The sequence below is a fragment of the Equus asinus genome, chromosome 7 (assembly GCF_041296235.1).
Source record: "Equus asinus isolate D_3611 breed Donkey chromosome 7, EquAss-T2T_v2, whole genome shotgun sequence".
Lineage (NCBI taxonomy): Eukaryota > Metazoa > Chordata > Mammalia > Perissodactyla > Equidae > Equus > Equus asinus.
The window spans coordinates 69,537,861-69,544,091 of record NC_091796.1 but is presented as its reverse complement, the minus strand read 5'-3'; positions in this window follow the sequence as shown (position 1 = coordinate 69,544,091).

Here is a 6,231-nt window from a genome sequence, read left to right as displayed (position 1 = left end):
TTAAATATTAAAGATGAAAGAAAAAAATTTCAGATAAATGTACACTCAGACAATACTGAACAAATGGCAATTTAGTATAACCTTTCTGGAAAGCCACTAGGGAATACATATCAAAAGCCCGGAGTGTTCATATCCTTTTACTCAATGATTTTATTACTGAAAATTTATCTTAATCATATAATCAGTTAGCTACAAAGATTCATGTTTAAAGGTCTTTAGTGCAGCATGTTTTCTAAAGGCAAAAAGTTGAAAATAACATAAATATCTAACAAGATGGGATTGGTTAAGTAATATTAAGTACATTCAATAGAACAATACGGGAGCCACCAAAACTCCTCAAAGATTATTTTAAAAAATATTGATATTATTTATTCAGTAAAAAATGCAGGCTACAAAGCACTATATTTAGTATGATTATAATTTACTAAGAACACTTGTTTCTCTTTAATAGTGTGTGTATCAACAGTGTGTCACAAGCACACAAGACTGAAAGGAAATACACCAAACGTGAACAGTGATGATTTCTGGATTTATGGATGAATTTCAATTATTTTTGTTTTTCTGTTCTTTGCAATGCTTTTCACATTGGAATGCAAAACAGGGAAAGAAGATACTTGCTTCTTAAAAATTTACCCATGTTCTGAGCTCTCTCTGGGTGGTCCAGCCTAGCTGCCCTCTCCAGCTAGGACTGAGCAGCATTCTTTACCACACTTTGTTACTTCAGCGTGTATGGTACAAAGCATGCTACAAATTACTTCTGTAAACAAAGACATTGAAACAGTGCAGGGAAAGAGGGATCGTAAATAACCAGGGTAAAGTCAGCCTGCAAGTCATCGGCAAGACCTTAAAGAAAATTCGAGACTTCGGTTTCCTAGCTCCGAACTGAAATCCCTTCACCACCGCACTCTGTTCCATTGTTCAAACCCACTTGGCTGTCACATGCCCTCTAATCACTTAGCATTCAGTCTTTGCAGAATTGGGTCCTGAATGAAAAGTTTTTGTTCTTCTTTTGTTTCAGCTGCCGTTGTCAAAGTCTACTCCTCTGGGGCCTCCAAAACTAAATGGCTTTCCAACTTCAAAAAGACCCTCCTATTTTCTGTGACTATGAGATGTTTGCAGCTGGACAATACTTCACGTAGCCATTATTTCCCAGCCAACATCAATGTTAACTTTGTTAACATGTTAATACTGACCTATTATATATTATTTATCATTGGCATTTGTAATTTTGGGGTAAGAGATACTTCTAGTTCTAGATATTGTGGGATTGTTATCTTACCAGTTACTACAAAAGAAAATGGCAAAACAAGGACTTTTTTCTTTTTTAATTCAAACAATGTGATTAGTTCCATGGAATTGGTGGAGCTGGTTATCAGTATAGAGGCAGCCTATTCTTGGTGTAACAAAGAAGGAAAGGATAGGCCTGGAAGCACGGAAATCTAACCATTCTTTGTCTGATTTAATCTCCAACTTGCCCATAACTCAAGTTGTTTTCTTTACTTTCTCAGAGACCCAGTGTCTCAACTGTAAAACAGAATAATTTATGCCCTTCACATAAAGCACCGGGTTGGGCTAGGCGGTCTGCTCAAAGTGGAGATTAGTTCAAAGTGACACAAACACCTTACAAATTCCATCAGCTTCTTAAAGAAGTATATCAAATAGTAAAATGCTATTAAATTACTTTAATGTTTGATTAAAGATAATACTAGTGTACTTTACATTTGTATAGAACTTGTTTACAAAGTAGCATGGTCAAGTAAAAATGTATTCATAGTTAAATTTGTCAAATAGTAGCTTCTAAAAAGCCCACTTAGTATTTAATATATAAAGTAACATTATTTAATATAAACAGTGTGGGTATATTTTATGTGAATTTGAATAATCTGTATTAAAATAGTACAACATGAAAATAAAAGTAAAGTTTTCTTTTTTTATTGATGTCATAATAGTTTATAACATTGTGAAATTTCAGTTGTTCATTATTATTTGTCACTCACCACATATGTGTGCCCCTTTACCTGCTGTGTCCACCCCCCAACTCCCTTCCCCTCTGGTAACCTCTCATGTGTTCTTTTTGTCCAGGTGTTTGTTTATCTTCCACATATGAGTGAAGTCATACGGTGTTTCTCTTTCTCTATCTGGCTTATTTCACTTAACATAATACCCTCAAGTTCCATCCATGTTGCAAATGGCACAATTTTGTCTTTTTTGTGGCTGAGTAGTATTCGCTTGTATATATATGTATATATATCACATCTTCTTTATCCATTCATCAGTCGACAGGCACGTGGGTTGTTTCCACATCTTGGCTAATACTGCAATGAACATAGGGATGCATAAGTCTCTTTGAATTGTTGATTTCAAGTTCTTTGGATGAATACCCAGTAGTAGAATAGCTGGCTTGTATGGTATTTCTATTTTTAACTTTTTGAGAAATCTCCATACTGTTTTCCATAGTGGCTGTACCAGTTTGCATTCCCACCATTGGTGTAGGAGGGTTCCCTTTTCTCCACATCCTCTCCAACATTTGCCGTTTTTTGTCTTGGTAATTACAGCCATTCCAGTAGGCATAAGGTGAATCTCATTGTAGTTTTGAATTGCATTTCCCTGATGATTAGTGATGTTGAACATCTTTTCATGTGCCTGTTGGCCATCCCTATATCTTCTTTAGAAAAATGTCTGTTCATATCCTCTGCCCATTTTTTGATTGGGTTGTTTTTTTTGTTGTTGTTGAGTTGTATGAGTTCTTTATAGATTTTGGATATTAATCCCTTGTTAGATATATGATTTGCAAATATTTCCTGCCAGTTGGTGGGTTGTCTTTTCATTTTGTTCATGATTTCCTTTGCCGTGCAGAAGCGCTTTAGTCTGAGGAAGTCCCATTTGTTTATTTTTTCTTTCATTTCCCCAGCCCAAGTATATACGGTGTTCAAAAAAATCCTTCTAAGACCAATGTCAAAGAGTGTACTGCCGATATTTTCTTCTAGGACTTTTATGGTTTCAGGTCTTACCTTCAAGTGTTTGATCCATTTTGAGTTAATTTTTGTATGTGGCAAAAGATAATGATCTACATTCATTCTTTTGTATGTGGCTGTCAAGTTTTCCCAAGACCATTTATTGAAGAGACTTTTCTCCATTGTATGTTCTTAGCTCCTCTGTTGAAGATTATCAGTCCGTAGATGTGTGGTTTTATTGCCGGGCTCCCAATTCTGTTCCATTGATCTGTGTGTCTGTTTTTGTACCAGTACCATGCTGTTTTGATTACTATACTTTGATTACTTTGTAGTATATTTTGCAGTCAGGGATTGTGATGCCTCCAGCTTTGTTCTTTTTTCTCAGGATTGCTTTAGCTATTTGGGGTCTTTTGTTGCCACATATGAATTTTAGGATTCTTTGTTCTATTTCTGGAAAGAATGTCATTGGGGTTCTGATTGGGATTGCATTGAATCTGTAGATTGCTTTAGGTAGTATGGACATTTTAACTATGTTTATTCTTCCAATCTATGTGTGTGGAATGTCTTTCCATCTCTTTATGTTGTCATCAATTTCTTTCAGGAAAGTCCTGTAGTTTTTGTTGTATAGGTCTTTCACTTCCTTGGTTAAATTTACCCCAAGGCATTTTATTCTTTTTGTTGTGATTGTGAATGGGATTGAGTTCTTGAGTTCTTTTTCTGTTAGTTCATTGTTAGAGTATAGAAATGCTATTGATTTATGTATGTTGATTTTATACCCTGCAACTTTGCTTTAGCTGTTCATTATTTCTAATAGTTTTCCTATGGATTCTTTGGGGTTTTCTATAAATAAGATCATGTCATATGCAAACAGCGAGAGTATCACTTCTTCTTTGCCTATTTGGATTCCTTTTATTTCTTTTTCCTGCTGAATTGCTCTGGCCAAAACCTCCAGTACTATGTTGAAAAAGAGTGGTGAGAGTGGACACTCTTGTCTTCTTCTTGTTCTCAGAGGGATGGCTTTCAGTTTTGGCCCATTGAGTATGATGTTGGCTGTGGGTTTGTCATATATGGCCTTTATTATGTTGAGGTACTTTCCTTCTATACCCATTTTATTGAGAGTTTTTATCATAAATGGATGTTGGATCTTGTTGAATGCTTTTTCTGCATCTATTGAGATGATCATGTGGTTTTTGTTTATCATCTTGTTAATGTAGTGTATCATGTTGATTGACTTGTGGATATGGAACCATCCCTGCGTCCCTCGTATAAATCCCACTTGATCATGGTGTATAATCTTTTTGATGTATTGCTGTATTCAGTTTGCCAAAATTTTGTTGAGGATTTTTGCATCTATGTTCATCAGTGATATTGGCCTGTAGTTTTCCTTCTTTGTGTTGGCTTTGGAAGGTTTTGGGATTCAGAGTGATGTTGGCTTCATAGAATGTGCTAGGGAGTGCTCCATCTTCCTCAATTTTCTGGAATAGTTTGAGAAGGATAGGTATTAAATCTTCTTTGAATGTTTGGTAGAATTCTCCAGATAAGTCGTCTGGTGCCGGACTTTTATTTTGGGGGAGGTTTTTGATTACTGTTTCGATTTCTTTGCTTGTGATTGGTCTATTCAGATTCTCTATTTCTTCCTGCTTCAGTTTTGGGAGGTTGTAAGAGTCTAAGAATTTATCCATTTCTTCTAGGTGGTCCAATTTGTTGGCATATAGTTTTTCATAGTATTCTCTTATGATCCTTTGTATTTCTGTGGTATCCATTGTGATTTCTCCTGTCTCATTTCTAATTTTATTTATTTGAGGCCTCTCTCTTTTTTTCTTAGTGAGTCTGGTTAAGGGTTTGTCAATTTTGTTTATTTTTTCGAAGAACCAACTCTTTGTTTCATTGATCCTTTCCACTGTCTTTTTTGTTTCAATATCGTTTATTTCTGCTTTAATTTTTATTGTTTCCCTCTTCTGCTGACTTTGGGCTTTATTTGTTCTTCTTTTTCTAATTCTGTTAGGTGTTGTTTGAGATTGCTTATCTGAGATTTTTCTTGTTTATTTTGGTGAGCCTGTATTGCAATGAATTTCCCTCTTAGGACCGCTTCTGCTGCATCCCAAATGAGTTGGTATGGCATGTTTTCATTTTCACTTGTCTCCAGATAATATTTGATTTCTTCTTTAATTTCTTCAATAATCCATTGTTTGTTCAGTAGCATGTTGTTTAGTCTCCACATTTTTGCCCCTTTCCCAGCTTTATTCTTGTAGTTGATTTCCAGTTTCATAGCATTATGGTCATAAAATATGCTTGATATTATTTCAACCCTCTTGAATTTGTTGAGGCTTGCTTTGTTTCCCAAGATATGGTCTATCCTTGAAAATGTTCCATGCACACTTGAGAAGAATGTGTAACCTGCTGTTTGTGGATGGAGTGTTCTATATATATCTATTAAGTCCATCTGGTCTAATTTTTCATTTAATTCTATAATTTCCTTGTTGACTTTCTGTCTGGATGATCTATCCATTGGTGTTAATGGGGTGTTGAGGTCCCTTACTATTATTATATTGTTGTTGATGTCTCCTTTTAGTTCTGTTAATAGTTGCTTTACAAATTTTCGTGCTCCTGTGTTGGTGCCCATATAAGTGTTATGTCATCTTGGTGGAGTTTCCCTTTTATCATTATAAACTGTCCCTTTTTGTCTTTCTTTATCTGTTTTGCTTTGAAGTCTACTTTGTCTTATGTAAGCATGGTAACACCTGATTCCTTATGTTCATTATTAGCTTAGAGTATCGTCTTCCATCCCTTCACTCTGAGTCTGTGTTTGTCTTTGGGGCTGAGGTGTGTTTCCTGGAGGCAGCATATTGTTGGGTCTTGTTCTTTAATCCATCTAGCCACTCTGTGTCTTTTGATTGGAGAGTTCAATCCATTTACATTTAGAGTGATTATTGAAATGTGGGGGCCTAACGCTGCCATTTTGTCACTTGTTTTCCAGTTCTCTTGCATTTCCTTTGTTTCTCGTCCCATGATTTTGGGACTACTAATTCAGGTAGGTAGATTTCTATATTGGCTTTCTACTTATTTGTAATTTGTGTCTTTATTCTTGTTATTTTTTTAGTGGCTACCATGTGGTTTGTATAAAACTTATCATAGATGACATAGTCCATTTTCTGATAGCCTCTTATTTCTTTAGATTAAGACGTTCCATCCCTTGCCTCTTCCCCTTCTAGGTTGTTATTGTCAGATTTTTTTTTTCTTCCTTCTTGTGTTGTGAGTTCGTGGTTAAAATGACAAG